The sequence below is a fragment of the Piliocolobus tephrosceles genome, chromosome 4, assembly GCF_002776525.5.
Source record: "Piliocolobus tephrosceles isolate RC106 chromosome 4, ASM277652v3, whole genome shotgun sequence".
In the NCBI taxonomy this organism is placed as follows: domain Eukaryota; kingdom Metazoa; phylum Chordata; class Mammalia; order Primates; family Cercopithecidae; genus Piliocolobus; species Piliocolobus tephrosceles.
Window position 1 is genome coordinate 55659425 of NC_045437.1, and position 24518 is coordinate 55683942.

The window sequence follows — 24518 nt, forward strand, 5'->3', positions numbered from 1 at the left end:
TTATTGTGGGGTTCTAAGAGTTGTTTATATTTTGGGTACAGGAATTATCAGGTAGATGAATTGTCAACATTTCCTCCTATTCCATGGCTTGATTTCACTTTCTTGATGGCATCCTCCGAAGAAGAAACTTTTTTGTTTTATTTTTTGATAAATTCCAGTGTATCTATTTTTCTCCTGTGTCTCTCTTGCTTTGGGTGCCATACATTGAAAATATTGCATAATCTAAATCACAGAGACTTAATCCTATATTTTCTATGTGCGTTTTCTATTTTAGCTATTGCTTATAAGCCTGTGGAACACTTTGAGGGTTTCTTTGTTGTCGCTTTTATAATAGTGTGGGATAAAAGTTCAGCTTCATTTTTTTTTTTTTTTTTTTTTTTTTTTGCATGTGTCTAACCGGTTGCCCAGCATCATTTTGTTAAAAAGACCCTTTGTTCCTCCATTGAATTGTCTTGACACCCTTGTTGAAAAGCAGCTGACCGTAAATATGAGGGTTTATTTTCGTTTCCTCAATTCTATTTTATTGAAGTATGTCTAGTCTTATGCCAATACCACACTCTCTTCATTACTGCAGCTTCATGCTTCATTACAAGCTTTGGAATAGGGAAGAGTCCTCCAACTTTGTTCTTTTCCAAGATTGGCATATTTTAGGCACCTTGTTTTTCATATGAATTAGCTTGTCAACTTCTGCAACAACACAACAACAACAACAACAACAACGAATCCCTGGGATTTTGATAAGAAGACCAAAGAATCTGTAGATTAATTTGGGAAGAATCATCATCTTTACAATGTTCAGTCTTCTGACACACTGATGTGAGATGTGTTGCCATTTATTAAAGTCTTCATTAAATTCTTTCAATATTTTGCAGTCATCAACGTGTGTGTCTTGCATTCTTTTGGTTAAATGAGTCTACGTGTTGTAGAATTGTTTTCTAAATTTTGTTTTTGAATTTTTCATTGCTAATGTATAGAAATGCAGTTGTTATTTATATATTGATATATCCTATTACCTTGCTTAATTAGTTTATTAGTTCTAACGTTCTTTGGTCTATTTCTTAGAATTGTCTATATACAAGATTATGTCATCTGCTAATAGAGGTATCTTTCCTTCTTTTCCAAACTGGGTTCCATTAATTAATTAATTTTATTTGCTTAATTGACCTGGTTAGAATCTACAATATAATGCTGAATATAAGTAGTGAGAGAAGATATCCTTTTCAGTTCCTGAACTAGAGAAAAAACATTCAGTCACGGTTATCTGTAAGATTTTATCGATATTTTTAATTAGGTTGAGAAAGTTTCTTCATTTTCATAGTTTGTTGAGTGTTTTAATCATAAATTAGTGTGAAATTTTCTTGTGTTTTTTAATGCACTAGTGAGTTGAATGTGTATATGAATGAGTGAATTTGTTTTTCCCTCTTTTTCTCTTAATGTGATGTATCACATTGATTGAATTGTGTAAGTTAAACCAACCTTACCTTCTGGGATATTTCCCACTTGGTGATGGTAAATAATGCTTTTTATATGAACTTTGACTCAATGTGCTAGTATTTTTTTTTTTTTTTTTTTTTTGAGATTGAGTCTCACTCTGTCACCAGGCTGGAGTGCAGTGGTGTGATCTCAGCAGCTAACTGCAAGCTCCATCTCCCCGGTTCAAGTGATTCCCCTGCCTTGCCTCCCTAGTAGCTGGGACTACAGATGCACACCACCACGCCCAGCTAATTTTTGTATTTTTAGTAAAGACAGTGTTTCGCCATGTTGGCCAGGATGGTCTCGATCTCTTTACATCAAGATCTGCCCACCTCGGCCTCCCAATAGTATTTTTTAAATTATCATGTATATATTTATAAGAGATATTGGTTTCCAGCATTATTTTTTCCATGTCTTTATCTGATTTGGGTGTCATGGTCGTAATGGCCCTATTGAATAAGTTGGGAAGTGTTCCCTCCTCTTTTATTTTTGGAAGATGTTATGAAGAATTAAGGTTCATTCTTTATACTTGCTAGAAATTAACAGTGAAATCATCTGGGCCTGGACTTTTCTTTGTGAGGTTTTTGTTGTTACGTATTCAGTCTCTTCAAATGTTATAGGACTGTTCAGTTTTTCTAATCTTTCTTGAATCAATTTTGCAATATATGTCTTTATAAAACTTGTTCATTCTATCTAAGTTATTGTATTTTTGTAGTAACATCACCACTTTCATTCCCAATTTTGTAATCTGAATCATCTTACTATCTTATTTTTCAAAAAATCTGGTTTGAATTACTACCAATTTAATTTCATTAGTATACATAAATTTTGCTCCAATATAATTCGATTCCCTTTACTCTCCTTTGTCCTACCATTTGTCATACAAATGGGATCTTTATATTTCATAAGCCCATTCACAAAGTTTTATGATGATTGTTTTATTCAATTATCTTTGCATCAAAAATTTTTGCAGTTAAAAATCTATTATCCTATCTTTGATATATATTCATGTAGCTACCTTTACTGGTGCTCTTCACTTCTTTGTGTGGATTTGAGTTACTGCCTAGGATTCTTTCATTGCAGCCTGAAGGATTCACTTTATTATTTACTGTAAGGAAGGTCTAGAAACATTAAATAATTTTAGCATTATTTGTTTTTTATCTAGATATGTCCTAATATCTTTTTCATTTTTAAAAATAGTTTTGCTGGATTTAAAATTCTTATTGATCATCTTTTCATTTCAAAATTTATTATGTTGTTTCAATCTCTTTTAGCCTCCATAGTTTCTGATAAGGAGTCAGCTGTTAATTACATTGAGAATCTTTTGTATGAAGAAATTCTTTTTCTCTTATTGCTTTCGAGATTATTATTTTTTCCCTTTGGCTTTTGATCTTTCACAACTGTATGTATAGGTTTAGATATCTTTAAATTTATACTATTTAGAGTTTCTTTAACAAATATGGTGTGTAGATTAATGCTTTTATCCATTTTAGGAAGTTTATGGCCATTAATTCTTCATTCTTTATGTTTCCCTTTCCCTTCTTCTTGGATTCACATTATTTATGATATGACATATTTTATATGGTTCTATAGATTCTGATGTTCTGTTCATTTTTCAGTGCATTACTTAGAGTACATACTCTCACTTGACCTCTTTTCAAGTTTACTGATGTTTTTCTTTTCTAGTTCAAATATGCTGTTGAGTCTCCCTAGGGATGAGCAAAATAAAAAAATTAGTAAAGTTGTTCCTTTTTATTTACTGTACATTTTTATTTCAAAATTTCTGTTTTCTAAAAATATCATTTTTATTTATTTACTCATATTTTATATTGGTGATTCATTATTCTGAAATATTATTTTAATTCTTTAGACATGTTTTCCTTTAGTTTAAAAGACGTATTTATAATTGCTGATTTAAAGTCTTTGCCTAGTAAATCCATCATTTGGGCTTGTAAGGAACAATTAGTATTGACCATTTTATTCCTGTATTAGAGTTATAATTTCCCTTGTATTGGCCTGTCTTGTAAATTTTAATTGGATACTATCCATGTTTTTAAAATGTGCATATGGTTTGATAAAAACTTTACTGTAAATCTTCTTTATTCCAAGTATTTTTTTTTTCTCATAGATTGAAAACTGATATAATTAATTTGACAAGTCAGGAAAGAATACTATAGTCAGAGGATTTGACCCAGGCATTTTTAGAGTTGGAGAAGGACATTAGAAATCATTGACTCAAGTGTGTCTTAGTTTGGGATGCATGCAATGGTTGGTGCACATAAAGTCAGATAGAGGCTTTTGTAAGCATTAAGCACTGACCATGTTTTTAAAATGCGGAGTAGCAACTCTAGGAATCAGATTACTTCCCACAACCCCACCTCCCGGTGTTTGTTTCATTTCTATTTGTTTGTTTAGTGACTTTCATGGAAAAAATTTATAAAAGTTTGTATTCTTCATGGTGTATGGCTGATGCTAAAGTCTCACCTCTATAGCTTAGTGAACAGCTACTATTTTGGGAAGAGATTTCCTTAAATACCTTAACCTAGTAATTGTTTCAGATTTTCTTTATGTGTTTTCGGATCATTCCTTCCGAAATGTTCTGTGGGTTTAAAAGTATTACTTAATTTTTACTTTCTCTTCACACAAAGCCTCAAAGTCAGCCAGTATTGAGAAATGAGGATCTTCTTGGATCTCTTCTAGGATGTACACAGCCGTGTGTGTGTGTGTGTGTGTGTGTGTGTGTGTGTGTGTGTGTGTGTGATTTTAAAGTTTCAAGAATATATCCTAGCTTGTAAAGTCTCCCATGGACATCTTAATTCTTACATTTTCCTTTCTTCTTTTTTATTGAGACAGAGTTTCACTCTTGTTGCCCAGGCTGGAGTGCAATGGCACGATCTCGGCTCACCGCAATCTTCACCTCCTGGGTTCAAGCTATTCTCCTGCCTTAGCCTCCTTGGTAGCTGGGATTACAGGCACCCTCAGCCATGCCTGCCTAATTTTGTATATTTTGTAGCGATGGGGTTTCTTCATGTTTGTCAGGCTGGTCTCAAACTCCTAACCTCAGGTGATCCTTCTGCCTTGGCTCCTAAAGTGCTGGGATTACAGGCGTGAGCCACCGTTCCCAGCCTATTTTCTTTTTAAATATATTTTGGTCATCCTCTTGTTTGGGCCAACTGGTGTCACCATCTCAGGCAAGTACGATGGTAAATATTTGCTTCTAATTCTTTTTGACAAATACACTGAGCATAGACTTCTTCATATTATGAACTTTAAGTCAAGCCAAATAAAGACAAGTTTTCTGATGGGATTTTCCATGGAGTTTTCAGACAAGCATGACAATTCTCAGAAATGTGACATTTGGGGGCACTCCAAACTCATTCTGCCCCTCCAGTGATTACTTGGTTGCTGATCTTAACGGTTCTTAACAGTGTTCATTTGCAAAGCTACCACGGAGCTAGAGAGAAGGAACAGAAACAGGGCATTTTAACATGCCATAAAACTCAATGTTTTACCAAAAGCCATACTTTTTTTCCTCCTTAAATAAATGCCTCTTAGAAAGTTTTTGATAATTTGTAAAGTTCTGAAAAAGTTGATTTTAACAATTTTGCCAGCATTCTTATTGCTTTTATGGAAGAGTATATTTTTAGAGTCCAATACCCCATCACTCTAGAAATACTTCCTATGGCATTTGTTTTTAAGATGTACATTAGCTTTTCTTTAAAAAGCTTATTCTGGCTAGGCGTGGTGGCTCATTTCTGTAATCCTAGCACTTTGGGAGGCCAAGGTGGGCAAGTCATGAGGTTAGATCAAGACCATCCTGGCTAACATGGCCTTTACTAAAAATACAAAAATTAGCTGGGTGTGGTCTTGCATGCCTGTAATCCCAGCTACTCAAGAAGCTAAGGCAAGAGAATCACTTGAACCAGGGAGTTGGAAGTTGCAGTGAGCCAAGGTCGTGCCACTGCATTCCAGTCTGGTGACAGAGCAAGACTCCGTCTCAAAAAACAAAACAAAAAAAAAAAAAAAAAAAAAAGAAAGGCTTTTTATTTGCTCAGTCTTCTTCCTTGATCTTCTTCAAGTGCTTCTCCTTCATAACCCTCTTCTTTCTTGCATAAGGGCATGGAGGAGTTCTACATTTTTAAAGTATAATAGAATTGTCCATGATTTCATTTCTGTTTTTCAACTATCCAAATATATTTATTACTGAGATGTGCACTCCTTAATTAAGTTGAATGCAGGGTCATTTTTATCCTGGTGATACACTGGATGCTGAAGTCTTTATAACAGCCAACATCTATGATGAGATTAAATTATAACACATTATGAAACTCTACCCTCTATCAGTTGGATTATTGTTTATATGTGCACATACATACTTTTGTCATTTCAGACCACCTCCTACATTATCATAAGTATTTTATTGCCATAGTGAGACCAAGTCAAACTTAAAATGGCATAGAAATTAAACTCCACATTTAACTGAGGCAATAACAATTCTAGAAGACAGAGTTTTTAAACATCATTTCAAGTGGTTTTCAACCCTTTTTATTAGAAGAATCTGATTTTCATATCAATAAAAATCCAGAAACATTTAAAATATATATTTACTAATGACTATGGTTGTAATACACGTTTGAAATAAAGAGGAGCACTTATGTCTGAGATATTACTTATCCTGCTTATAAAATATAAACATGGGGGACATATGGTTTGATAAAAACTTTACTGTAAATCTTCTTTATTCCAAGTTTTTTTTTTTTCTCATAGATTGAAAACTGATATAATTAATTTGACAAGTTAGGAAAGAATACTATAGTCAGAGGATTTGACCCAGGCATTTTTAGAGTTGGAGAAGGACATTAGAAATCATTGACTCAAGTGTATCTTAGTTTGGGATGCATGCAATGGTTGGTGCACATAAAGTCAGATAGAGGCTTTTGTAAGCATTAAGCACTGACATGTTGTACCCAAAAACACAATTTATAATAAAATAAGATTTACTTTAAAAACTTGAAAAGAAGCCTAAATATGTTTCCCCATGTTGGCTACTTGAAAGATATTTGATTTTTTTCCATAATGACTGTTTAAAAATAAAATACATAGAAATGAGTCCTATTTTTCCATGACCATTTGAAGGGTTTTGCTATAATGATATGTCCTAAATTCAGTATAATGATTTTTGTGCCTCTGAAATGTCTAAGCTACCCATCATCACATTCAGCATTGTATATAATTACTGTTTCTATCATCAACTATCATGACTCTTTCTTTTAAACTGTATGTAAATAAAACTAAGTATACTTTTTAAAATTCAAATCTACTTTAAAAATTAGTACTGAAAATTAGAGTACTGGAATTAGGGAAAATCTTAAATAATATTTTATTTTACATAAATCAGGGGTTTCACAAACTTTCTTATAAAAAGGTCCAGATAGTAAATATTTTAGGTTTCACAAACTCTACAGTCTTCGTGGCAACTAGTCTACTCTACATTGAGGTAAGAAAGCAGCCATAAACAATTTGTAAATGGGTGTCATTTTTATTCCAATAAAACGTTATTTTTGGAATTTTATTCCAAAATTCAGGCTAAATTTTGTTCTTTAGTTTGCCGCTCTCTATTATAAATGAGGGAATGGAGGATCAGAGAAGATGCGTTACCTTTAAAGTGAAACAAATGGTTACTGTCAGAACTGGCCTCATATTTCCCAGAAAACATTTTATTTTATGATACACTACACCAGAAAACATCTTCTAGGATTTCTTAAGTTTAAGAAGTTTTATCAAAGCAGTAATCACTATTCTTTTGTGTTTTCCTTTCTTTCTTTCTCTTTTTTTTTTTTTTTTTGTGAGAGGTGGGTGGGAGGGGATAGATTTTTTGCTTGCATGTTGTTATTATTCATATCATACTTTTTGTATAGACACATACATATGTATCATATTCTTACATATGTTATTCATTCTAAGTTTGGTGACAATCATCTCATCACAAATTAATAGTAAATATAGAAATGGAAACTGAAATTACTTGAATCAGGCATTTACCAAAAACTATCTAGATATATAGTTTAAATAGATTAATATAATAAAATTTAACCAAAAACATAAGGCATTAAAATACTTGTGTCTCTGGAAATGCTACACTAGGAAACTTTTCTAATATCCTAACCCTGGAAGAGTAGTTTATGTTTTTATTTTGTTTTGTTTTGTTTTTGCAGAAATTGTTGTTATTCATTAATGCCATAGGAAATAGATTAACAGCATATTAAGTTTGGTTAGTAATTTATATTGAAATCCCCCAATGACTTGACTTCAAATTGAAGGTTGAAAATATTATTTTTTATCTATTAGTTGCTGAAGTTGGTATCATTTATAAGAAGCAAACAAGCTCAGTTTAATTATTATTTTTCTCAACCAAAATTTTTCTACATACTTCACAGCAGGCTAATAACATAGCCATTCATTTCCATCTCTGAGGAGTACTTACTTATTTACTCTTAATTTCAAAGCAAGTATATTATATATTTTTAAATGTTTTAAATCAATTCTTAGCTTTTAGGCTAAGAACAAGTACAGTATTATCTTTCTTCTTGAGAAAAAGTTCCAGTGGTTACCATAGAGTATGAATTGAAGTTCTCAGCTCTCTTTATGAACATTAAGGAAATGTGCTTAACATATTTAAGAAGAGAAAGCCTACATTTTATTAATAAATACTTGGTCTTTGAGCTCTATGGTACCACAGTCTCATTTAATGTATACTTTTGTTGGTTTGATGAAACATGTAAATTACTTTTAAAATTATAAATTAATATACTCTGTGGTTTGTCTATAAATGGATATTGATAAAAAATGACTCATCCCTCTTGCAGTGAAGTTTTAGTAGCTTGTCTGGAATAATGATGTGTAAATTTAGATTTCCTCTGTATTCAAGTCTAAGAAAACTCCTGAGATTTTTGCATATCACTGGGAACTTTATCAAAGGTAGTTTCAAACTTATGATAATTTGTTTTTTAATATTTATTTATAAGTTTATGATTTGTAATGCATATTCCCATAGAAAAGTGTTATGATACATTACAACATAAATGTACAAGACTAATCCAAAAGTTGTCTAATCAATAACATTGCTTACTCATAGTATAATAGTACTATAAAAACTAACCACTCTATGCTAGATATTTCCCTTTAAGAAGTTCTACCAAAGGAATGCGCTTCAGGTTTCAATTATGCATTATGTGAAGTCATGTGCCTAAAAGCACAGTCTCAGCCACATACAATAAAGAGTAGTCAAAGTCCCTGGTCCTGCTTCTCCTCAGAGGGAGGCAAAATATCACACTCTGTAAGAAGATGTATTTCATAGTCTAAAACATTCCAGTTTCATGCTGACTCTTCTATTTGGTAATTACATTACTTTGGCTATATTCCTTTATCTCTCCAAACCTTCCCTAGTTTGTGAAGTGGAAATAATATCTATAATATCTAATTTATGATATTGTTGGAAAGAGGAGTTAAGCTGTTGAAAGCATGAGACAACTACTCATTATTTGATAGATTCTTTAATTATTATAAAGAGATGGGAGGGCATAGGGAGTTCAATAGTGTAGATGCCATAAAATTTACTGTCAAGCCTGTGTCATTTTTGGTTGTGAACGGGGGTGTAATGAATAATTACAGTGAAAAGTAAGCATAAATAGAGACTGCCTTGAGCATATAATCACACATGATCACCATACTTACTATTATTTCCTGCTGGAGAAGAGGTGATTGCTGTGGTATAGAGGAAATAGCACAGATTTTGCCAGAATTCGGGTTTACAAATGACTTAGGAAGGGAGCAATATCAAAGATATAGACTCCCCCCAGGGAATCAGCTACTCAAATTTCCTGGTAATAGTGAAATAGTGCCTTGTTTTTGCTCTCTCTATATATATCTTATATATGTGTTATATATATATAATGAATATGGGGTCAATGTATGCAAAAGGCATTTTTATAAGTGTTCATGAGTAAAATATATTTTGTCCTGTTAAATGTCAGGTTTTCTACATATGAGCATTTAATATATTAACATCGAAAATGCACTCTCAAATTTTTATGAGTATAAATAACAATTTATTGACTTTGTAGACATTTAATAATTTGGCTTATCAGATTTTTAACTAAACAGCTCTGGAAAAAAGAGTTCAAGGAGGGTTATTTTTATCTGGAAATTCCTTCTCATTTTCTTCCCTGCTCCCTCCCATTCCTGTTCCTTTTCTTTCTCTTCCTTCTTATGCAAGAAGTGTGTGTGCGTGTGTGTGTGTGTGTGTGTGTGTGTGTGTGTGTGTGTATTGTGCAATCTGACAAAATTTGTAGTTACACTTTTATCAGATGTACTTTACAACTACATAGTATATAGGTACTTAAGCTTCTGGGGAAACAAAGTAAGGTCCACCTTATTAAAGTCAAATAAACATTGAACAAGGTAATCTTTACCTTAGGTTTTATTTCTGAGCAACCCAACTTAGGCAATAATTAAATTAACGTCATAAAAATCAAAATATCTCCACTTCATATATGTATATGTGTATACAAATATATATATATATGTGTGTGTATGTGTGTGTATCTACTTTCAAACAGATATTTTCATGTATTTGGATTCAAATTGTTGTTTTTAAACTGGATTATGACCCATGAGTGGGTCACAAAATCAATCAAAAGCTTTGTAGTGGGCTTCCATCATTTTCAAAAAATGAAATGAAGAATCAGATAGGATAAAATATATTAGAGTGTATCCCATAAAATAAGCATGTGCAAAAGTTTTGTTTCAGTTATATGCATAAAGAAATATGTTTATGTGTGCTAAAAATATAAAACAAATTTCTTTCTGTGGATAACAAAAGAAAATGAAAAACACTAAAGTATTCAAGATGACTGACTGGATGTTTCACTTTCTTTCCAGATGCATTTTGCTATTGAAAGATATGAACAATGTGCACATGAAATCTTTTCAAGACACTGAATAAATAGTAATAAATGGATTCAGGTCCTAGTAGATGTTTACCAAATTAATGCAAAGGCTGTTAGAGAGACTGAAATATACAATTTATCTATTCATTTAGTTGGAAACTATTTTAAGAAACACAATTTGGTACTCTGAATTGTCCATATTGAGAATCTTCTTTGAAGAAACCAACTTAAGAATTATTGAGTAGGTGGAAAAGTTTGGGATAGACTGAGATATCTCTGAGATGCTGGTGAAGGTGATGAATTTTACTAGAGCTTTTATAGGTCTCTATTAACTTGATGTGTCATATGAGTACATTCATGCATTCAACAAACATTAATTTTGTTCCTACCATGTGACAGTGCTATCCTTGGTTCAGGAGATGGCATATTGAGCAAGGCAAAGGAAGTTCTGATCTTCGAAAGGAAGTTCTGATCTTCATAGAACTTATTTTGCGATGGACAAATACAAACAGATAATATGCTTAAAGAAGTAAGTTTTAGGAAGAAATTTAAAAGAATATTGCACAGAGAGTTCCTGGGAAGTGGGATAGTAACTATTTTAGATACCTCTGTTAAGAATGATATCTTTGTGGACACAATATTGACTTGAGCTCTGAATAATTAAGGACCACTATTTCAAAGATCTGGGGCAGGACAAACAAGTGTAAGAGCCCTGAAGGGGAATGAGTAGGGCAGGTTCCAAGATGAAGGGCAAGTTACTCAGAGCCAATTGTGTGAAGAGGAGAGTGATAAAAGATGAGAACATCAGGCTCCAGATCAATCAGTCAGGGTATTGTAGTGAGTTTGGATTTTATTTTTATTCATTGGGAAGCTATTGAAGCATTACAATAAGGGAAATAATATAAGCACTTTTTCATTCTGAAAGGTTCACCTTAACATTTATTCTTTTGGACATGAAAAAACCAAGAGCACATGCCACGAAGATGAAGATAAAGATGTGTGTGGCTCTCAAGACAAGAACATGATTGTGTAGTTCTCAAGATAAGAACATGAATGACATGAGTTAATCAATACAGAGAATTTAAAAAATAATTCCAGATTATCTTAATTATTTCTGTATTTATGTATTTATTTGTGTGAGATAGGGTCTCACTCTGTCACCCAGGCTGGAATGCTGTGGAGCAATCACAGCTCACTACACCCTCAAACTCCTGGGCTCAAGTAATCCTCCCACATGATCCTCCCAAGTAGGTGGGAACTACGAGCACGCACCACCATGCCCGGCTAATTTTTGTTTGTTTGTTTGTTTGTTTGTAAAGAGAGGGTCTTGCTATATTGCCCAGGCTGGTCTCCAACTCCTAGCCTCAAGCAATCTCCTGCCTTGGCCTCCCAACCTGCTGGGATTACTGGCATGGGCCATCACGCCTGACCTCCCAGATTACTTTATATTTAGGGGAAAATGTTAACTTTCAAAGTGTTAACAGCAACAACAACAAAAACCATATAACTCTTCTGCGCATAACCTTCAGTGATTTCCAATCTTACAGAATAAAGATTTGCATAAACTGCCCCTTCACTCCTTTCAGATCTTACTTCCTAACACTTTATCCTGTGCCTGTGTCATCCCAGCTACGCTGGTTTCCTTGCCCTTTGTCAGTCCTGCAGACAATTCCCATTCAGGGCTTTTGCATTTACTCTTCTCTTTCTGGAAAGTTCTTTCCCTAGACATCTGTCTGATCCCTCATTTTACTCTATTCTGCGCTCTTAGAAATACCATATCTGACATCTCTCCTCCTGAGCCAGCTTAGGAATTCCCTTTTGTAATCTCTCTCTATTAACTTACCCTGCTTTGTTTTCCTTTGGTGTTGCACATATATTTATGTGTTTATGTACTGTAGCTTACAACAAGAATGTAAGCTTGATGAAAACAGAGGCTTTCTGCTTTGGTCATTGTTGTATCTCCATTTCCTAGACCAGTACTAGGCACATAGTAGGCAGTCCATAAATGTCTTTGAATAAATGAATGAATTAATGAACAGATAGATGCTGCAAAATGAATCATTTGATGGACAAACAGTATTTCTGGAACAGGGAAGAATGACTGAATGGTAGCTTCCCAATTTGACCCCTTGGAGGGGTACAAAGGACAATCTAGTTGTAAGATGTTCTTGTACACCCCACTCCTGTCTCCTCCCTATGGCTGGAAATCTAGAGATCACCACCTCATTCTCCCGAGAGAATGTCTTGACTAAGAATGTCTTGACCTTAGTTCCTCACCTTGGTATTACCACTCCTATTTTTATTTTCTTATCCTTCCTTGATGGAAACTAAATAGATTTCTCTATTTTTCAAACCCTGCCAAATGCTAAAATTTAAAATTATGGCACATTAAAGGCAGTCAGTTGTTTGAGATTTCATAATGCCACTTAAACTTAATAACTGAGCCTCTAAATCTGTTCTTAGGTTTCCGCCATATGCCCCGTAAAAATCTCTTCTGAAACCAATTCCCCATCACCATAAGAATTATACTTTCTATAATATGATAAACTGTAACTGAACTATAATATATTGAACTGTAATATATTTGTATTTTGCCTAGAAGTTAATGCTGATGACCTATGTTTACTTTTGTAATAAATACAAGGGGAATAAAACAAAAATAAACTATTTAAAGACAGGTAGGGAAAGAGTTTGGAACATCTGCCCTATGTACAGAAAGCTTTGTTACAGAACAGAGTAAACCCTAGGCAAAAGAGGTTTTCAAAGCATGCTTGGGTTTAATGACCTCAAAGATTTTATAACAAAAATCGTATATAAAAAGACTTTATTTCTACATTCTGGAGGAGAAACCTATAGAAATATTTTGAAAGCTCTCATTACAGGTTTATACACGGTGAACAATTTTTAAGCTGAGTAAATTATAAGCAATAATATGTCACAGAAATAAAATGTCCACTAATATTGAAATGTTTGGACTTTATCCAGATGACATGACCTCACAATAATTTTCACTTATTCAACACATATCTAGTGACTATATATTAAGAATGTGTGTATTTTGTATTGACTTAATCATATTCCATTATATTTTTCCAAAGATAGAATAAAAACAAAAATTATATTGCTCACTGTATTAGCCTGCTCAGGCTGCCATAACAAAATGTCAAGACTGATATTAAAACTGTGTGGTTTAAACAGCAGACATTTATTTTCTCACAGTTCTGGAGGCTTGAAGTTTGAGATCTGAGTGTCAGCATGGTCAGTTTTGTTGAGGCCCCTCTCTCTAGCTTGTAGGCAGCTGCCAACTCACTGGGTACTCACGTGACATCCTTTGTGTGCCTGCTTAATCAAAATAGGAAAGCAACTTGCATGCTAAAGCAGAGTTAGCATTTTCCATAAAGCTTTCAGCATTTTACTAGCTCAATTAATCCATCCTAGGGACAAACATCATTTCCTCCTTCAAACTTAATCCTCTAGGGAAGTAGGTTATTTATTCATCAGTTTTCATAAAGAAGTGGTATGATTGATAATGGGAAATTAAACCCATTAACCATGAATGTGTTCAGAGCTTCAGTCCCACACTTGTCTCATTCTGTCATCCAACAAATACACATGTATAAAATATCTATCAAGCAAACCAGATGTTCTTCAACAGAAACTTCAAAATAATTATGAGGAGCCATGAACACCCATCCTCAATATGTTGATATCAGAGTTTCAAGGCCTAAAATTGTATTGAATCCAATTCAAGCATTACAGAACTTTAAGAAAAATTTGGTGAAAGATGCCTTCATCCTTTGCCTTAAGATTGGCAAATGGCAAACAAAGGAGGCATTAAAAGGATCCAAACTCAAAAACAGAAGATTTTTCAACTCAGCCATCTTTAATAAACTACTTCCTCTTTAAGCCAATTGCAGTATTTGATTTGCTTTTCCCATTTCTCAAAGATCTGCCTCTTTAAAGCTTCTATAAATTCTGAGAAGTAAATAAGAAAAAAGCATTACCATCCGCATATGCAACAATGAAACAGAAGAGTCAGGAGCGTAGATAGAGTCCATGAAGCCATGACATTACTGGCTGGATCGCTCATGGTGATCCCTGTGGTACATACAAGACTCGAAGAATAGGGAGGATTATATGTGTGGAGGAAAGAAAAAAGGCAGGCAACATGTGCCACCAGAATGAGATCATGTATTAAGAATCTTGTTATAGAAAATAAAATCGTGAATGGCTATCTTAATTGTACTAAGATAATATTTTCAAAAATAACATATGATTTACTGTTTTGCACATCCGTACATACAACTGCCCTCTTAGATAAACATCTATAAGGTTTTGTGGGGACTTGGGGAATGGAAGTGGGTTTGGGATATTACAGAAGAAATACAAAGAGAAATAATGATTTTTGATGTTAAATGGAGCACTTTGCTGAAGACCGTCTAGCTTGAAAATGAGGCAACTTTTAAAGATATTTTCTATTTCCTCTCCCTCATTTAATAAATTAAAACCAGAATGAAATAGGGTTTTGAGTCAGGGAAATCCTGGGTGGACAGAGGGGATAAGTAAAAGGAAAGCCTACCTCTTTGGGTTTGGAAGATTGTGGAGAGAGAAGGCTGACAGAAGTTTAGCACTAGATGAAAAGTGATAGACTGTCAACCACGTGCCCTGATGTATTAATCCGTTTTCAAACTGCTATAAAGAACAGCCCAATACTGGGTAATTTATAAAGAAAAGAGGTTTAATTGACTCACAGTTCTGCATGGCTGGTGAGGCCTCAGGAAACTTACAATCATGGCAGAAGGGGAAGCCAGCATGTTTTACATGGCGGCAGGTGAGAGAAGAAAGTGAGGAAGCAATCACTTACAAAACCATCAGATCTCGTGAGAACCCACTTTCACAAGAGCAGCATAGGGGAAACTCTCCATAATCCAATTACTTTCCTCCCTTGACAAGTCGGGATTACAGGTCCCCCTCTGGACTCATGGAAATTACAATATGAGATGAGATTTGGGTGGGGACAAAGAGCCAAACCATATCACCTGATGTGCCCTGTTCTGAGGAATAAGTGGACAGAGACCCCAAGGATAGAGGAAGTTTTTCTTTCCTGGAAAACTGACCTCTGCTTGCTACTGAAGGGTCTAATTCAATGTCTTATATTTTGAATTCTTATATGCCTTTGCCTTGACACCTCCTTCCATCTGATTTCTTCTTAAATATACACTACTATTTAGCATATCTTATTTATATTTAGGTGCCAATCAATGTGTTGCATTAAGGTCTCAGCAAGCCAGTAACTGATCAGCAAGTTACAGGTAATATTTTACAACCCAATTGCTCATCTCACTTTTATGATGCCATAGAACCTGTGGAAAATTCTAGCATCTGTTCCCAAAGTGCCACATCATTATTGAAGTTTCATGGGATTGTGGAAATATTATGAAATTTAAATAAAACCTGTTAAACAGAACAAGGCTCCTATAGTGCCTCAGCTTCTTATTAAATGGTTAGAGAGAATAAGTAACACCTAAATCTCCATTTCTTCTACAGTAGTAAGAGGATATTATTAACTTTGCATGATTAATAAGATTAAAGGTAATAAATGCAAAGAACTTGAACATAGTAGTCATTCAATAAATAGAAAAATTATTTTACATTTGCAGCAGCCTTAATATTATGTTAGCAGCCTTAACTTATACTCATTTCATTTCATTTACATCCACAGACTATGAAAAGGAAGTTATCAGTAGAATTTTAAAAATTCAATAGTTTGGAAGCATAAATACTTTATGCCATGATTTTATTGAAATCACAGAAAAAAAAAACACTTATAGCCCACTTATTCTAATAGCTAACATATATTATGACACTCTCATTAACAATATGTCATTAAATTACAATAATTAAATTGAACTGGGTCTCACACAAGAAGTTGGATTTTAAAAGCAGTATTTTATAATAAAAAAAAGCTCACACAATATCTTACTAATTCCTTTATATTAAGACTTCTTACTGTGAATTAATTGCTACCCTAGAGGATTAAAATAGTTGAGGGCTTTTCCCTGCACTAAGTTAAGCCACATCACTTAGAATCAAGTTATATAGTAACAGTAATGTTCAAAGGAATGGAAAAGGCCTTGACTTTTAGTGTAATAATATTTTAATGGCAGATATTCTTCATGATGATACTAATTTTATTACTGCTGATACTTGGTTTACTAAAAGATGATTTATTTTTTTAACTTTAATTTAGGTTCGGGGTACCTGTAAAGGTTTGGAGCATAGGTAAACTCATGTCAGGGGGGTTGTTGTACAGATTATTTCATCACCTAGGATTTAAGCCCAGTAGCCAATTATATTTTCTGCTCCTTTCTCTTCTCCCAGCCTACACCCTAAAGTAGCCTAAATGATCTGTTGTTTCTTTCTTTGTGTTCCTAAGTTCTTATCATTTAACTCTGACTTATAAGTGAGAACATGAGGTATTTGGTTTTCTGTTCTTGTGTTATTTTGCTAAGGAAAATAGCCTTCAGCTCCATCCAAATACCGGCAAAATACATGATTGTGTTACTTTTTATAGCTGCATAGTATACCGTGGTGTATATGTACCACATTTTTTATGCAATCTGTCATTGATGGGTATTTAGGTTGATTTCATGTCTTTGCTATTGTAAATAGTGCTGCAACGAACATGCATGTGCATGTGTCTTTATGGTGGAATGATTTGGATTCCTCTGGACATGTACCAAGTAGTGGTATTGCTAGTTCGAATGGTAGTTCTGCTTTCAGCTTTTTGAGGAATAGCCATACTGCTTTCCACTATGAACTAATTTACACTACCATCAACAGTGTGTAAGTGTTCCCTTTACTCCACAACCTTGCCAGCATCTGTTATTTTTGACTTTTTGATAATAGCCATTCTCACTGGTGTGAGATGTATTGGCAGTTCCTTAAAATATTTAAGCATAGGATTATATGACCCAACAATACCCTTTAAGTGTATATACCCAAAAGAACTGAGACCAGGGACTCAAACACCCTTGCATTTTTGATTTGCATTTTTCTAATGATCAGTAATAATGACCTTTTTTTCATATGCTTTTTGGCTCCGTGTATGTTTTCTTTTGAAAAGTGTCTGTTCATGTCTGTTGGCCACTTTTTAATGAGATTGTTTTCTTCTTGTAAATTTGTTTAAGTTCCTTATAGATGCTGGATATTAGACCTTTTCTAATGTATAGTTTGCAAGTATTTTCTCTCATTCTGTGGGTTATCTGTTTACTCTGTTGGTAGTTTCTTTGGCAGTGCAGAAGCTCTTAAGTTTAATTGGATCCCAACTGTCAATTTTTACTTTTGTTGCTATTGCTTTTCATGTGTTTGTCATAAAATTTTTACCTGTTCCTATGTCCAGGATGGTTGATTGGATTGTCTTCCAGGGTTTTCATAGTTTTGGGTTTTACATTTAAGTCTTTAATCCATCTTGAGTTGATTTTTATGTATGGTGTAAGGAAGGAGTTCAGCTTTATTCTTCTGCATATGGTTAGCCAGTTATCCTTGCACTGTTTACTGAGTCTGGAGTCTTTTTTCCATTGCTTGTTTTTGTCAGCTTTTTTGACAATCAGATGGGTGTAGGTATGTGGCCTTATTTCTGGGCTCTCTGTTCTGTTCCATTGATTTATGTGTCTGTTTTTGTACCAGTACCATGTTATTTTGGTTACTATAGCCCTGCAGTGTAGTTTGAAGTCAGGTAATGTGATACCTCCAACTTCGTTATTTTTGCTTAGTCTTGCCTCTGCTATTCAGGCTCTTTTTGGATTCCATATTAATATTAAAATAGTTTTTTTCTAGTTCTGTGAATAAAATCATTGGTAGTTTGATAGGAATAGCATTGAATCTGAAAATTGCTTTTGTAAGTATGGTGATTTTAATGATATTGATTCTTCCTATCCATAAGCATGGAATGTTTTTCTATGTGTTTTTGTCTTCTCTGATTTATTTGAGCAGTGTTTTCTAATTCTCACTAGAGTTCTTCCACCTCCCTGTTAGCTGTATTCCTGGGTATTTTATTCTTTTTATGGCAATTGGGAATGAAATTGCCTTTCTGATTTGGCTCTCAGTTTGGCTGTTGTTGATGTATAGGAATGCTAGTGATTTTTGTACATTGATGTTGTATTCTGAAACTTTGCTGAAGTTGTTTATCAGCTGAAGGAACTTTTGGACTGCAACTATGGGGTTTTCTATATATAGAATCATATCATCTGCAAACAGATATGGTTTGACTCCCTCTCTTCCTATTTGGATGTCTGCATTTCTCTCTCTTGCCTGATTGCTCTGGTTAGGACTTCCAATGCTATGTTGAATATGAGTGGTGAGAGACCACATCATTGTCTTGTGCCAGTTTACAGGGGAACCCTTCCAGTTTTTGCCCATTTTATATAATGTTGGCTGTGGGTTTGTCATAGATGACTCATTATTTCACAGTATGTTTCTTCAATACCTTGTTTATTGAGAGTGTTTAGCATGAAGTGGTGTAAAATTTTATCAAAATCCTTTTCTCCATCTATTGAGATAATCATGTGGATTTTGTCTTTAGTTCTGTTTATGTGATGAATTAAATTTATTGATTTGGTTATGTTGAACCAAACTTGCATACCAGGGATGAAGCCAACTTGATTGTGATGGATTAGCTTTTCCATGTGCTGCCGGATTCGGTTTGCCAGTATTTTGTTGAGGATTTTTGCATTGATGTTTATGAAGGATATTGGCATGAAGTTTACTTTTTTTGTTTTGCCTGCCAGGTTTTGGTATCAGGATGATGTTGGTCTCCTACAATGAATTCTGGAGGAGTCCCTTTTCCTCAGTGTTTTGGAATAGTTTCTGTAGGAATGGTACCAGCTCTTCTTTGTACATCTGGTAGAATTTTGCTGTGAATCCATCAAGTCCTGGGCTTTTTTTGGTTGGTAGGCTATGTAATACTGATTCAATTTTGGAATTCATGGTTGGTCTGTCTGGGGAATCAATTTCTTCCTTGTTCAGTCTTGGGAGAGTGTATGTGTCCAGGAATGTATCCATCTCTTCTAGGATTTCTACTTCTTGTATATAGCCGTGTTTGTAGTTATTTCTGATGATTATTTTTATTTCTGTGGGGTTGGTAGTTACATTGCCATTGTCATTTTTAATTTTGTTTATTTGGATCATGTCTTCTTTATTAGTCTAACTATAGCCTATCTATCTTATTAGTTTAAAAAAAATAGTAACTCAGATTCATTGATCTTTTGAATGGTTTCTCATGTATTCATTTCCTTCTCTTCATGTCTGATTTCTTGTCTTCTGCTAGCTTTGGGGTTGATTCATTTTTGCTTCTCTAATATTTTCCATTGTCATATTAAGTTGTCAGTATGACATCTTCCTAACTTGTTGATGTGAACATTTAGTGCTATGAATTCACTTATTAACACTGCCTTAAGCTTTAACAACTATGTTTGTTCTCATTAGTTTCAAATATCTTCTTGATTTCTGCCTTAACTTAATTATTTACCCAAAAGTTATTTGGGAGCATGTTGTTTAATGTCCATGTGATTGCACGGTTTTGAGTGATTTTCTTAGTCTTGACTTCTATTTTTATTGCACTTTGGTCCAAGATGTGTTTAGTATGACTTTGGTTCTTTTGCATTTGCTGAGGTTTGTTTTATATCCAATTATGTGGTCAGTTTCAGAGTATGTGTCATGTGGTAATGAGAATAATGTATACTCTATTGTTTGGGGGTGAGGAGTTACATAGAGGTCTATTAGATCCATTTGGTCCAATGTTGAGTTTAGGTCCTGAATATCTTTCTTAATTTTCTGCCTCGATGATCTGTCTTAACTATCAGTGGAGTGTTAAAGTCTCCTTGTATTATTGTGTGGAGTTCTCTTCGTAGGACCCTAAGAACTTGCTTTACAAATCTGGCTACTCCTATGTTGGGTACATATACATTTAGGAGTTAGGTCTTCTTGTTGAATTGAACCCTTTATCATTATGTAATACCCTTCTTTTGTTGGTTTGAGGTCTGTTTTGTCTGAAATTGGGATTGCAACCCCTACTTGTTTCTGCTTTCCATTTGCTTGGCAAACTTTCCTCCATCCCTTTATTTTGATCCTGTTGATGTCATTACATGTGAGATGGGTCTGTTGAAGTCAGCACACCATTGGATCTTGCTTTTCTATCCAGCTTACCAGTCTTCATATTTAGTGGGGCATTTAGCCTATTTACATTAAAAGTTAACATTGATATGTGTGGATTTGATCCTGTCATTGTGGTGTTTGCTAGTTACTATGTTGACTTGTGTGGTTGCTTTATATTACAGTAACATTGCTCTATGTGTATAAGTGTGCTTTTGCGTTGGCTGGTAGCAGCCTTTCCTGTCTCATTCTGTTGCCCAAGCGGGAATGCAGTAGTGTGATCTCAGCTTACTGCAACATCTGCCTCCCAGGTTCATGTGATTCTCATGCCTCAGACTCCTGAGTAGCTGGGACTACAGGCATACACCACTATGTTCAGCTATTTTTTGTATTTTTAATAGAGACAGGGTTTTGCCACATTGGCCAGGCTGGTCTCAAATTCCTGACCCCAAGTGACCACCCACTTCAGCTTCCCAAAGTCCTGAGATTATGGGCTTGAGCCATGGCACCCAGCCTAGTGCTCCTTTCCAGATGTCTTGTAAGGCAGGTCTGGTGGTAACAAACTCCCTTAACATTTGCTTATATGAAAAGCATCTTATTTCCCCTTTGCTTAGGAAGCTTGGATATGAAATACTTTGTTGAAGAGTTTTTTCTTTAGCAATGTTGAATATAGACCCCCAATCTCTACTGGCTTGTATGGTTTCAGCTGAGAGCTTAGCTATTAACCTGATGTTATTCCCTTTGTAGGTGATGTGCCCTTTCTCTCCAGTTGCCTTTAACATTCTTTCTTTCATTCTGACCTTGGCAAATCTGACGATTATGTGTCTTCGTGATGGTCTTCTTCTGTAGAATCTTGCAGGTGTTCTCTGTATTTTCTGAATTTGGCTGTTGGCCTCTTTAGCAAGGTTAGGGAAGATATTTGTGGATGACATCCTGAAATATGTTTTCCAGTTGTTTGCTTTCTCTTCCTCCCTTTCAGGGATGCCAATGATTGGCTTCTTTGTATAATCCATAATTCTCAGGGGTTTCATTCATTCCTTTTTACAATTATTTTTCTTTATTTTTGTCTGTCTTATTTCATAGAACCAGTCTTCAAGTTCAAGTTTCAAGATTATTTCCTTAGCTTGATTTATTCTGCTGTTAATACTTACTTATGATTGCATTGTGAAATTCTTGTATTTTGTTATTTCGCTCTGTCAGACCCATTAGGTTCTTTTTTATACCAGTGATTTCATACTTCAGTTACTGTATCACTCTATTGTGATTCTTTTCACTTGGATTGGGTTTTGCTATCCTCCTGAATCTCGATAATCTTCATTCTTATCCATATTCTGAATTGTATTTCTGTCATTCTAGCCAGTTCAGCCTAGAGAGCATTAAGAACTCTTATTGGAGAACTGGTGCAGTCATTTAGAGGACATATGACACTGGCCATTTGGGTTACTGGAGTTCTTTCATTGCTTCTTTCTCATCTCTGTATGTGGGTATTCCTTTAACTGCAGTGTAGATTGAGTACAGTCAATAAACTGGTTTTCTGGATGTTTTCACTAAGCTGAGGCTTTGTGCAGGATCTTTATTTGAAGCTGCCTTATTGTCTCTGGTTTCAGATAGGGATATTTTAGAGAGGTATTTTTGGTGTTGAAGCTTTGGGCTGTGATCCAGTAGATGGCACTTAGGCTTATTGGGCTGTGAGTAGACTTGCTCAGTTGTGTGGCTCCCCTGTGTTTCCTTACGGTTGCAGCTGTGTTCCCTGTCAATGCCCTGAAAGTGTGGGTTCCTCTCCTCATTGAGTGCTGGCTGTAGATCACAGCTTGGCACTCCTGGGCTGCCCACTGTAGCTCTGTAGCAATCTTAGTATTTATGTTCCTTCTCCAACTTGGAGGCAGCAAAGGAAGGGACCTTAGTAGTCAATGTGGCCAAGAGTCTTTTGCTTATCTCCCCAGTGCTCCACCCAAGAGAGATTCAGGTCAGCAATCACTCAGTACAATTAGCCCAGGATGAAGGGTCTGTGCTGTAGGCCCAAGCCAGAGATTTCTTGTCTGGTGATAAGCAGTGGGGGTGAAGGGATGGGACCCATGGGAGATGGACTGGCTTCCTTTCCTTGGGTCGATTGCAACTTGTTGGAGGTGTGGATAAAGCACTTAGAGTCTTTGTTTCTTCATTATTCTGAGGGTAGCAAGGCCAGTTCCATTGAAAAAGGGGTGGCAAAGAAGCTTTCAATTTCCCCCAGAGATTCCATCCAGTCAGTTTCCAAGTTGCTACTGACTTGATAGCTCTGGCAGCAGGTGGCTGGAGGCCCAAGCCTGAAGGACTTGCCCAGGAAGGAGACATGGGAACAGGCACCTATGTAACAGTCTGGCCACTTTCCCAAAGGGTTGCTGCAGTATGCTAGGGACTTGTTCCAGTCCCTAGTCACCTCAAATTTTCTAGTGCCTGGAGGTATCACCAGTGAAGCCTGCAAAAAGGCAAAGACAGCAGCCTGGCCCTCCCTCTGGGAGCTTCACCCCAAGGAGGTATAGACCTACTTCCAGCCCTAATGCACCTGTAGGACAGGGCTGAAAATCACAGTTTGGAGGTCCTGCCCAATGAGAAGGAATGGGATCCGGGACCCAATTTAAAAAGGAGCCTGGCCACATTTTTTTACAGCAACTGTGCTGTGCTGGGGTTCCTCTTCAGCACCTGATCACCTAGGACACTCCAAACCCCGATGGCCAGGATAGTTAAATCACTCAAACAGCAAAGATGGCAGCCAGCGCCTCTCCTGGGAGCTCTATACCAGGGAAGTTTTCAATCTATGTGATTGGAGTGCACTGGCATGGGTGGCTGAAGACCCCATTTGGGAGGTCCTGCCCAGTGAGGAGGAGTGGGATTGGTGACTCACTTTACCACTTTACAAAGCCGTCTGGCTACATCTTCCCAGAGCAGCTGTGCTGTGCTCAGGGACTGCTTCTACCCCAAGTCAGCCCAGGTTCTCCAGACCCAAAGACTGGAAAGGCTAAGTTACCCAAACAGCAGAGATGGTGGCCTGCCCCTCACTCCAGGAACTCCATCCAGGGAGGTGCAACATTGCTACCAGTGGCTAGCTGAAATTCCAAGCTAGTAGGTCTTATTCTGTGAGGTGTTGTGGAAGTGGGGCCTACAGATTATCACTACTCAGTCCCCTAGATTCAGCCTCTTTCCTAGGGATAGGTACAATGGTCTAACCTCCCACTTTGCCAGAGTTGCAGCTACTTTTGCTGAGAAACCCAGAGAGCTTGAGTATCTAAGGTTCCTGGGTTTCCGTGCGTGCCTGACTGACTGCTCTGACGAGATTCTAAGTAGCTTTGTGTGTCAGACTGGTGGAGTGGGTTCATGAGGAGGCCTCCTGACCTAAGGGTTGCAACGATCCGTGGGAGAGGCATGGGTTCCTGGGGTCAAACATTCACTCACCACTTGCCTGGGTGGGGGAAGTTCCCTTGGCAACATGTCATTCTCAGGTGGGTCATCATCCTACCTTGCTTTTCTCCATTCTCCATGGGTTGTTTCCTTTATTAGGTTCAATGTGAGTAGCTGGATGTTTCAGTTGAAGGTGCTATATTTATTCACCCCTTCCATTCCTCTTCATGAGAGCCATGCACACTAGCTACTTCTAGTCCTGATTAATTTTTAAAAGGTTCAAGACTGGAGCATACTATTACAGTATGGTATAGGGCTTACTTTTGTATCTTTAGCACATAGCATTAGATATATTCTAGGTGTCTGAAAAAGCTCTGCTAAGTTCAATCACTACAGGAGCCTAAACTGGACATTTAGAGGAACTACCTGGTAAAATTAAGTAACTTGGAGAAAACACAGACAGTTAATAATAAATGGGTTTCTCCAAAGCATCACGCTATTTGAAGATGATAATTTAAAACAAAACAAGGCTAATGATGACAGCTTTGTTACATGTAATATCTTAAATTG